This window comes from Pinus tabuliformis, chromosome 2_2 (assembly GCF_031772625.1).
Source record: "Pinus tabuliformis cultivar Carrire ecotype Pingquan chromosome 2_2, CPIR1, whole genome shotgun sequence".
Taxonomy (NCBI): Eukaryota; Viridiplantae; Streptophyta; class Pinopsida; order Pinales; family Pinaceae; genus Pinus; species Pinus tabuliformis.
The window spans coordinates 17,941,388-17,953,390 of record NC_142300.1 but is presented as its reverse complement, the minus strand read 5'-3'; positions in this window follow the sequence as shown (position 1 = coordinate 17,953,390).

Genomic DNA, 12,003 nt, shown 5'->3' with positions numbered 1-12,003 from the left:
TTAGATTAAAATTCCCTAATGGACCAATCCCCATCATAAGACGTCATCATCTGACTGCAAAACTATGTTGCAAGTGTCCAAGATGGGTTTTAAAAGTAGTTGCTCCTCTGCATGGGTGTCTATGTGTGCCAATGATTGAAGCTTCTATGGGCGCTATGGTGAATCAACAAAAGGGTTGTCCCAATACTGAGTGACCAGATTTAAACCTCTTTGATGGTGACTATCTCTAATTTGATGAAGGTTGGTCTCAAAAGAAAGTTTAGGTCACTGATTCCACGAGTCTTCCCAAAACAGGGCTGAATTTCTACTACGTACTTCGCAAAAGAAATGGTCTTGGATTAAGGGTTTACTTCACCAAGTTGCATTCCATATATGAGATCTGGAAGTATTTTCTGACATTCTAGCCAGCTGAGGATAGTGCATGCCGAGTTCATATTGTTTAGTCAACATTTGGCACCACAAAGTTCAGGGGTTTTTAGCCACCTCCACCATATTTTTGCACTCAGATCTTTACTTAGAATCACCAGGTTTGTTAATCCCATACCCCCTATAGACTTGGGAAGACAAAGCTTGTCCCAGGCTACCAACGTCCATTTTCGATCCAATTTCGCTCCATCCCAGAGAAAAGAATGCTAAAGGTTTCAAAGCTTGTTAAGAATGGATTTAGGAGAAGCAAGGGTAGAGAGGAGGTAGGTAGGAATGGACTGAAGCACTGATTTTAGAAGGGTAAAACGACCAACAAGATTCAGGGCTTTAAAATCTAGCTTGAGAGTTTTGCCTCAATTTTAAGCAACAAGTCTTCCCACACTAATTAGTGAAGAGGGTTGGAGGTTAACAGGGCCCCTAAGTATTTGGATGGAATGGAGCTCTTCTTAAAACCTAGTAGATGGGAGATATGGATTTGGATGGCTTGCGAGGTGTTAAAGAAGAAGATTTGGGATTTGCTTATGTTGATATCCATGCGAGGGGTTGAAACAAAGTCATCAAGAATGATTTTGAACTCCAGAGCTTCCTGAATAGAAGGATGAACTAAAAGAAAGGTATCATCTATGTATTTTTGATGCATAGAGCGTTGATGATTGGTTCAAGGGGGAAAACCTTTAAGACGTTGTTGTGAGGGTGTAGATTTAATGGAAGGGCTCAAACCTGTAACTACCAACAAAACTATATAGGGAGAGATGGGTCTCCTTGCCTAATAACTCTTGAGGTAGTAAAGGTTGGAGAGGGAGAGCCATTGACTAGGATGGAGAAAAATTCTTTGGAGATAAGGGCCATTACCAAAGAGATCCATTTTTCATGGAAGCCAAAGGGCACAAGAATATGATAGATAAATTGCTATCTCACTTTATCAAAGGCTTTTGACATGTAAAGTTTTAGAATCATCCCAGGTTGCTTGGAGGAACGAAGGGAATGGATGTGCTCTTGAGTAAGGATAATGCTATCAAGGATTTTCCTTCCCTCTACATAGCCGGTTTGATTAGGGGATATTAGTGTGGGAAGGAGAAGCTTGAGTCTATTGGAAACTATTTTGGAGATGACCTTATAAATGACGTTACACAGGGCAATGCGTCTATAATCAGCAGGGGAATAAGTAGTTGAGGACTTAGGCATAAGGTATATAAAGATGGCATCGAAGGCAGAGAGCAAAGAGGTAGAACAACAAGAGTCCTCTACTACTTTCCATACATCTCTTCCCACAATAGCCTAGCACGCTTGAAAAACTTAGTTGTGAAGCCATCCCGACGAGGAGCTTTATTTCTTGGCATACCCATGACTACTTCTTTGAGTCGAGAGGCACCTTCTACAACCCAGTATGACCCTGATGTGTAAGAATGTCACACCCTAAAAAAGACAATAAAAATATTTTTTACTAATGTAGGCCAAAACATTAGCTTGAATCTTAAATTATATATAACTTTTTAATCTTATTAACGGACAAAGATTAATTATTAAAATATAACTACGTATTATTATATACAATTTGAATGGATAATAAATTATCTCATGCATTTAATAGTTCCTTTATCATATACATGAATTTCAATGGATCATAAATTTACTTTTAACAAAAAAAATTACCACATTAAAATTTCAAATTAGGTAAAATATTAAACATCTTTACTCAGATTTACTAAAGCTAATAACATCTCTTAAATCAAAGAATCAAGTTAATTCAACACAAAGAATCGAAAATCTTGCTCCAAAATATTTTAATATTTTTTTGATTAAATATTTGTAAAATGAATCTTTAAAGGGAAAAACCATATCCTATGGATATATTAAAGTCTTTAAAGACATAAATATTTCCACATCAAAGTTCTAATATTTGAAAATATTAATTTGATGTAGTTTTATTATAATTTTTAGTATCATGCCATAAAAAACATTATTAATTCTAATATTAATATTATTAAACTTAATAACTTTGGATTACTAATACAATAATAAATTTACTATGATATTCAATTTGTTGTATTATAATATATATTAATATATCATGATATATATTAACTCTAGATATATATATGGAGGGAAGAACAAAGACATAAAGTGATAGAGGTGGAGAGATAGAGGGAGTGACAAGGGAGATATGGAGATAAAATGAAGATGAAAGACATAGAGAGAGAAGAGTGGAGAGAGAGAGAGACAGAGAGAGAGTGACAAGGGAGAGATGGAAAGAGAGTGTGTATGTTTTGTGGTGAGATACAGAGACAAAGAAGGAGAGATGGAAGGAAGGGGGAAGAGAAGGGGAGAGAAGAAGAGAGGGAGGGAGATAGTGACGGGGTTGGAGGGTGAAGAGAGAGGGGGAGGAAAGAGATAGAGGGAGGTGAGAGAGAAAGGGGGAGAGAGGAAGGAAAAGAGAGAGAGAGAACGTGAGAGATAGAAGGAGAGAGGGAGGGAGAGAGAGATGGAGTTGTAGGGAAAGAGAGAGGGAGGTAAGAATAAATACATAGAGAGAGAAAGGTGGAGAGAGAGAGAGGGGGGGTGATAAGGGAGATAGAGAGAGAGGGAGTGATAAGGGAGATAGAGAGAGAGGGAGAGAGGAGAGTAGGAGGGAAGAGAGATAGATGAGGGAGAGAGAGAGTGAAGGGGAAGAGAGAGGGAGAGGAAGAGGGAGGGAGATATATATAGATATGGAGAAAGGGTGTGTATGTTTTGGGGGTGATATAGAGAGACAAAGGAGAGGCAAAGGGAGATAGAGATATAGATGGGAGGTGAAGAGAGGGAAGAATAGAGAGATAGAGAGAGGGAGGGAGAGATAGATATGGAGAAAGAGTGTGTGTGTGTTTGGGGGGTGAGATAGAGATACAAAGGAGAGATGGAGGGAGATATAGATATAGATGGAGGGGAGAGATAGGGAAGAATATTTCTTGTACTATATGCATTGATTTCAACATAGATGATGATTTCTAATCCTATTTGATTGCTTGCACTAGATGCATTGATTTCAATGTAGATGTTGATTTTTTATTATATTTGATTGCTTGCACTAGATGCATTGATTTCAGTTTAGATGTTGATTTCCAATCCTATTTGATGGCTTTCTCTAGATGCATTTATTTCAACGTAGATGGTGATTTCTAATCTTCGTTGGTTGCTTGCGCTAGACGCATTGATTTTAGTGTAGATGTTGATTTCTAATTATATTTGATTTCTTTCACTAGATGTATTGCTTTCAGTGTAGATGTTGGTTTCTAATCTTATTTGATTGCTTGCATTATATGCATTGATTTCAACGTAGATGTTATTTGCTAATCCTATTTGATTGCCCGCATTAGATGGATTAGATGTTGTTAATCTTGAGACTGTAAATTATTAAAAATATTTTTCAAGATTAGATGGATGGGGGAGAGAGGGAAGAATATTTCTTGCACTAGATGCATTGATTTCAGTGTAGATGATGATTTCTAATCCTATCTAATTGCTTACACTAGATGCATTGATTTCAGTGTAGATGTTGGTTTCTAATTATATTTGATTGTTTGCACTAGATGCATTGATTTCAGTGTAGATGTGGATTTCTAATCCTATTTCATTGCTTGCACTAGATGCATGGATTTCAATGTAGATGTGGATTTCTAATCCTATTTGATTACTTGCACTAGATGCATGGATTTTAGTGTAGATGTGGATTTCTAATCCTATTTGATTTCTTGCACTAGATGCATTGATTTCAGTGTAGATGTTGATTTCTAATCTCATTTGATTGTTTGCATTAGATGCATTGATTTCAGTGTAGATGTTGTTTTCTAATCCTATTTGATTGTTTGCATTAGATGCATTAGATGTTGTTAATCTTGAGGTTGTAGATTATTAAAAAAAAATCAAGATATATTTAGTAATACGTAAAGGGACACTATTAAGAAATAATTAGCTGTCAAAAGTTGCGATACCTAGAATTAAAATGAAAAAGATGTGCATAATCAATCCTCTTGCAAAGTGAAAATTAATCCTTGACAAGATCGTCTCCCTTCTTCATCACCTTAAAATGAAAAAGATGTGCATAATCAATCCTCTTGCAAAGTGAAAATTAATCCTTGACAAGATCGTCTCCCTTTTTCATCACCAACTAATTACTAATAGACAATTACATATATTCAAAATTACTAATAGAGTAATTGCATACAACAATGTATTCAAAATATTTATAAGAGGAAAATGTATATTTATAAACATCAAAACAAATCAAAATATTCTTGAAGGAGATGTGATAATTGTTTGGAGAAACAAATAATGTAAAGATTTTATAAATCTGGCCACTCATTAAAAAAAATTCAAAAATACATTATTTCTTGACTTTGCAAAATAGACTATAGATAAAAAAAATCATCAAAATATTCTTGAAGGAAATAAATTATTTCAAACATAAACAAAAAAAAAATTATTTCAAGAGTAATCTTGATACAGTAAATTATTAAAACTACTCTTCAAGATATATTTTGTAATATTTGGAGGAACACTATTTAGAATTAATTAGTTTTCAAAAGTTGTGATACCTAAAATTAAATGAAATAGATGTGCAATATCAATCCTCCTGCAAACTATTGACAAGATTGTCTCCCTTCTTCATCACCAACTAATTACTAATAAAAAATTACATACACATAAAAATATAACACAACAACTGTAACATTCACAAACATTACCATCCAAATCCAAACACATAAACACACAAACCACTCAAAGTATCCAAACACAGACGTACAAATCATTCAAGGAAAGAAACACAAACCAAAATAAAGAAGAGAATGATATGGTCATGCCAAGAAAAGAAAACATAATGTGAATTTTGAATTTTATCTCAAACATATACATAATAATGATAATCTAAAAATGTGACATTGTTGCCCTCAATTGGAACCAGCTTAGATCCATCTAACACCGGATCTATCATGCGCCGAGAGGGATCAAATCCCTTGAGGTGCAAACCTTTCCTCAAGTTCTACACACCAAAAAGAAGGTTTGCACCTCGAGGGATTTGATCCCTCTCGGCGCATGATAGATCCGATGTTAGATGGATCTAAGTTGGTCTACTTCTTGAAATGAAATTTCTTTGAGAAGTAAAGCATTTTGTTATGGAGAGACCAAACAAGGGATGTGTTGAGTTACCTTTTGTATATTGATTCTCTTGTCATGGATTAACTCTGTTAGGAGAGCGCCAAAATGTTGAGTGAGAAGTCAAGAGATGTCCTTGTGGTCCTCCATTGGTTGATGTGGCTCATTGCGTAGATGAGTTATAGGGTTTGCTATCTATAGTTGATCATGGACTTGTGAAAGAATTTTGAGTTGCGCTCTCCTTCTTTCAACCATTTCACTTTAGATTTTTTTCACTCTAGATTTTTGCTCATATAAAATTTCCTCTTGCCTCAACCATTCTTCTAGTTGTCTCTTGAGAGATTCTTCTGCACTCAACCATTCTTCTAGTTGTCTCTTGAGAGATTCTTCTGCACTATAGCATTTTTATTAATATAATTTATTCAATTATTATTTTATATAAATAAATAGATAAATATAAATACTCAATTATTATATAGTTGACTTCGATTAATTTATAAGATGATTGTGATAAATTTAAATTTATTATTTTGGAATCCAAGATTTATAAAGATATTTTGATCCTTAATCTTTTAATAAAATAATTAACTTTTTCAAAACATATATTTTTTATTTTTTATATTTATGTAGTATCAAAATATTTAAATCCAAAAAATATATTTACATCCAAAAACAAATTGGAACCCTCTCCTACAAAAATTAAAATAAATACATGATAATTTTATTACACCTCTTACAAAATAAATATATTAAATCAAATTCTAAACACTCATTTTATTAAAGATCAGATTTATTTTGATCTTTAAGGAAATTATTAATTTTTTTCAAAATATAATTTTTTTTGTGTAAACTTATATCTAATCAATGAAGCTCCTGCAAATCTATTTAAAACATGAAATTTCTAAAAGCAAAATTGGTGATGAAACATGCTTTCATATTGTTGTATCTTCCAGCACTCCATACTTTAAAGAAATTGAAACTTTGTCAACTTTCCTCTCTGATGTTCTTATAAAATTCAAAAATTATAACAGGTAAGTGACCTATCCTTTCAAAATAAATATGTTATTATTAAACTCTAAACTCAATGAACATGAACTGAATTTATAGCATTGCAGATTCCAAAAATATCGTGGAATCATACCAACCTTGCCCTTGTTAGTTGGATTCTGAGATATGCTCTGAATGCCACTGTTAGTTGGATTCTGAGATATGCTCTGAATCTACAACAGAGAGAAAAGATGACCGCTTCTTCAGATGCAGATAACACCATCACCAATGGCCGCTCGTACAGATGCAGATAACACATCACCATCTATTATATATATATTTTTTTCCTCCGCAATTCATGTTTGCCATTCAAAGTAGAAGATAATGTCAATAACTTACCCTCATGATGTTCTGACTTCTGAGAAAATTTAATAGCGAAAGACCAACCTCCTCCTTCCCAGAGTTGTTATGCAAATCTGACATTGATGCTCTTTGAAAAAACCAAAAACACAGTGATCCACAATATACATAACACCGATCACTGCCGTGCTTGGCAATGGCAGTCCATTCATCAAGTTCCTTCGGAAAGAATACACGAAATATTGACACAAACTTCCGTGAAAGCCTCGACGATAATCCCGTGGTGCTCTGGAGAATTCAAGGACAGGAAGCATTCCAGAAGCCCTCTCAATTCAGAGAGCTGATATATATTCTTTTCAAGAATCATCTGAACCATGGAACACCTGAAATCAGAGTATGGATCCTCTGACCTTTTCACCTCTGCAAAACTTTGGCAAGCTTTACCATGGACGCTGCAGCAACGTCCCTGCAATATCTCAAGATTCCCTCCAACATCATGACTGCATGCACATTCTTCGCATTTTCGCGCCCACCAATTACAATTTACTAAATCATTCTCAGCCTCATTTTCATCGTTCTCCCTGCTGCGAGCTGCTGAATAAATATTATAATTCTTATTATCCAGTGCACCGCAGGTCCCTGGTTCGAAACCAGCAGCGGAACCGCTGGAAGTTTTACCATTTGAACTTGGGGGTTTAGGCGCAGGCGAATTAGCTGCAGCGCTAGAAAAACGAGAATTCATGGGGGAAGAAACAAACGAAGGCACTGAATTATTATTACCATGATCCGCAGTGCCTTCCCCCTTGGTATTTTCTTTTTTCCGAGCGCGGCTTTTATTAACCCTGACTGGTTTTTCTTCTTCTTCTGTGCGGAGCCGGTGCGAATTGCTGGATGGTCTTCGGCATCTGCAGCCGACGTCCGACACAACCTCAGCCTCTCTGGTGGCACGCGATTTCCCCTGTTGTTGATTCTTTGATGGGTAAGCAATTTCGAAGCTTTTGTCATTCAAAAGCGAAAGGCAGAACTTATCGGTTGTTGCAGTCTCTTCATTTGATTTTTCCTGGACCTCTGCGACTTCAATTTTGCTTTTGCCGGAAGTATCCGCGGACAGGCGGCGCCATTGGTGGGAGCGGAGGTTCAGCTTCAATCGAGCCATTCCCAATTTCTGTGTTATGGGGTCATTCAGTTATCTGTGGTGGACTGCGAAACATTATTAATACCAGACAGACGCGCCGACTGATTGCGGAGGAGACGTGGGTTCTGGTAATTGGTGGAATGAGTCGTGCAAGCAATTCGAGATTACCGACTCTTTCACCACTCGTTGGAATAGTCTGCTTTCCAAATGGATTCTATTTTTTTTTCTTCCTCGCAGATATGGATTCTTTAATTTTATTTATTTTTATTAATTCCTTCGGGATAGACATCACTCGTGGCCGAGCAACTTCCATGTTTGATTTTTTTAGATAACAAAATTAAATTGCAATGGGATTGTATGGTCTTGAGGCTATATGAGCAACTTCCATGTTTTGATTTTTTTAGATAACAAAATTAAATTCCAATGGGATTGTCTGGTGTCGAGGTTATATGATATTTGATAACATTTAATTTCATTATTATAATTTTAATATTGACGATATGGAAAGTTATTCCTTCGCTAATTTTGTTTTAAAATAAATTGGATTATATTTTTTATTTATTAAAAATTCGTCTTTCTTGAAAGTAAAACAACTCGAAATTAGAAATACTGGGTAAGAATGAAAATTTACATACATATTATTAGAAATACTGGGTAAGAATGAAAATTTACATATATATTAATTACCAAGTGATAGAAATACTGGGTAAAAATGAAAATTTACATACATATTAATTCGCAAGTGATGATTTTAAAGAATATGGTTTTCTTAAATAATATAATATAATGAGTTAGTGGCTATTTGTGAATAGTAACTGATAATTATTTTGCTTACTACCAATTAAAAATTCAATTACAATAGATCTTTTCCATTTTCAAAAGAAAAGTTACATCTTAAATGAAAAAAAGTATACATACAAAAAGTAATCATTTTAAATGGTATGATTTTCTTAAATAAAAATGATAGGTTAGTGAATATTGATGGATAACAACCAATATTCTATTCATTATACTCACTCCCAATTAAGAATTAAGTTAACATAGATTTTACCATTTTCAAAAAAAACTCTCACTTATATGCCCAAAAATATATATATGCAAATGATACTCTAACCTTGAATGATGTTGGAATCCAATCATATATATAAGAGGTTTTGGGTATTTATAGCATACAAAAACTTGTGAGACATAATCTATAAATATTATTTTTTGAAAGTGGATATTATTTTAGTATCCCATATTCCATTTGTCTATGGATTTTTTTAAGTTCATTTCCAAATTTTTAATTTTTTTCCTCTTTCAAAATGTGTTTATGTAATGCTAGGAGTATGAAAGGGTCATCATTAACGTTGATGGAATATATATATATATATATATATATATATATATATATATATATATATGCTTTTGCATAGGTGGTGAACATAGTTTCAAACAATAAAGTAGAAGTTTCGACACTCCAATAGGGTCTTACTCTTCTCAACTCTTGAATTCATGAGGGAATGTCTATTTTAGGGAACTCTATGTTTGTCATCATTGCATGGAAATGAATTAATGCAACGTCCTCTCCATCCTTTCACACATTACACAATGACCCTAATTGGTTATCAAGAAATTTGAATAAAGTATCATTCTTTAATATTCTTTACGGAAACGATTTCATTGGAGATGAAATGGTCAACTAGGGCCTCATGATAAACAAATGTTGAGTCGTCGCCAATGAAAATTACCTGGTGCATTTTTCCGTTTATCCTGATCCATTACCTATCTTGGATGAATAATATATGAAAGGTTTCAAAGGGAGGGATTCTTCCTACCAAATCACATCATGTAAAAGAGCACAAGCAAGCTTTATTACACATCATCTTGCCAACACGACCATCCCTCTGCATGGATAAGGTTGAAGGGAGAGTCAATGTTGTCTTCCACCAACCCCTTATTTTCTTTGCCCTTTACACTCTCCTTCACATCATTTTTCTCCTCCATCTCTGAGTGATCTCTTTGTCTCTCCTAACTTTGGTGCAAAAAAAATGTTGTGATGCTTCCTCCTTGCGTATGCACACATTCCCATTTCTACAATTCATACTTGTTACCACCATTGTTTGGAAAAGGAAACCAATGTCTTCAAATGCTACATAAAGAAATGCAAAAGAAAATGTGAAGGCATCAAGGGCACTATTTCACATGTTAAATGTCTAGCTCTTGGTTGCAGAACAATGTTAGATGATTATAAAATTAGAAGAGGTGAACATTTTTTATTGATGTACCATCTTCCACATATTTAATCTTAATAGAAAATCACCTACTTTAACCTTTCTTACCTCCATCTCCAACATTTGGTCACTTAGGCGCTCAAGGAAATGTTAGTCCCCACCATTGAAAATGATTGAAATGCAAAGCAATAATGGTTAAGAACAAATTCATTACTATAGTCCTACTTTTTATAATTACTAATAATCATCTAAAATGAATGTTTTCCAAATAAGAAATTACTCAATAGTTTCCAGTTGCTTTTGTTGATTGTTTTTTGCCCATGAGAAACATCTGTTAGGGGCATTTCAGGCTACCTCTGCTTTATTAAAGTCCTATTTGTTTTATTTACTTTAACCAGATAAATTCTTGAAATTTAGAATATTGTAAAAATATTCAAATCTTGGAGATAAATTTTGATAATTTTAACTTTAGAAATAGTTGAGACCAAATTCAACACAAAATGTACATAGAAAAGCTAAGTGAAATGAATGCCATTTATTCCACAGTAACTTGAGCCTGACCTTCACAAGGACTAATAAGCATCAAAACAATTAGATCATTTCACATCTCACTTTATTACAATACCACGGCTTATCCATACCACATGTCTAAAAAATCATAAGTCACTCCATATCACATTTTTATATTGCATTCTTTTTAATTAATCAATTTAATTAAAAAGGTAAAAAGAGCCTTAATACTTTGAAGATAAATCTCAACCATTGATTTGCGTATACTACTATGAATATTCTAAAATCTTTCATGGAGGAGGTTAAATCCCAACCATCCGCCGCATAATTGTTAATAACAAAATTAAAATTTTGGAAGCCCCTTTTCCAAAATAAACATGCCTACCTTATTAATAACTATCTTTGTCTATTTTAATATACACCATACCCGATAATAAAGAAATTTATTTTTGCATATTTTAATACACAACTTCCATTATCATTACTATCAATGAGGTGACAATTATTTTAAATTGTTAATAAATTATGGTGTTTTTTATTTTCTTTGAATTTGTACATAAAAAAATTATACATTGTTTTAAAAAGTAAATTTTCAAGAGATTGTAACTTTTGTCATTTAAAATATATTTGTGAATGTATAAATGTATTTAATATTTGAAAAAATATGAAACATTAAAATTGTTTAAATGAACTCTATGGGATTTTGGATTGATGATGAATAGGTGTATTGTTAAGACACTCCTGAGATTGGTTAATGGTTCTAATTGTATGGGTGTTAAATACATCTCTCTCATAAATTTACATACTATTTCGTTTCAATACCATCATTCATTGTTATTTTTATTTTAATTTAGAACACTACTAGCAACCATTGTTATTTTTATTTGCTTACTAAAAAAATGTTCTCCTTTGAAGTTATGGTTTTGGCTTAATACTAATTTATTTATTTAAAATGGATTTCTATCAAAACCCATAACCATGGACAAACATGTCCTTCAAATAAGTAGAGTTGGCGAACAAACTTGGAGAATCGATGCATAATGTGAGAATGCCCAGAACTCTAGTTGAATGAGGGTATTGATCAATGCTTCGGTATATATATGATCTAGAATGTTTCCATAGATATGGTATGAGGCCTCATGATGTGCATCAATAATTGTACCAATGACATGGATATCTGCAAGATAATAATCATCATATTCGTCCATTGAAACATTACTGGATTTCAATGGTTTAATTAAT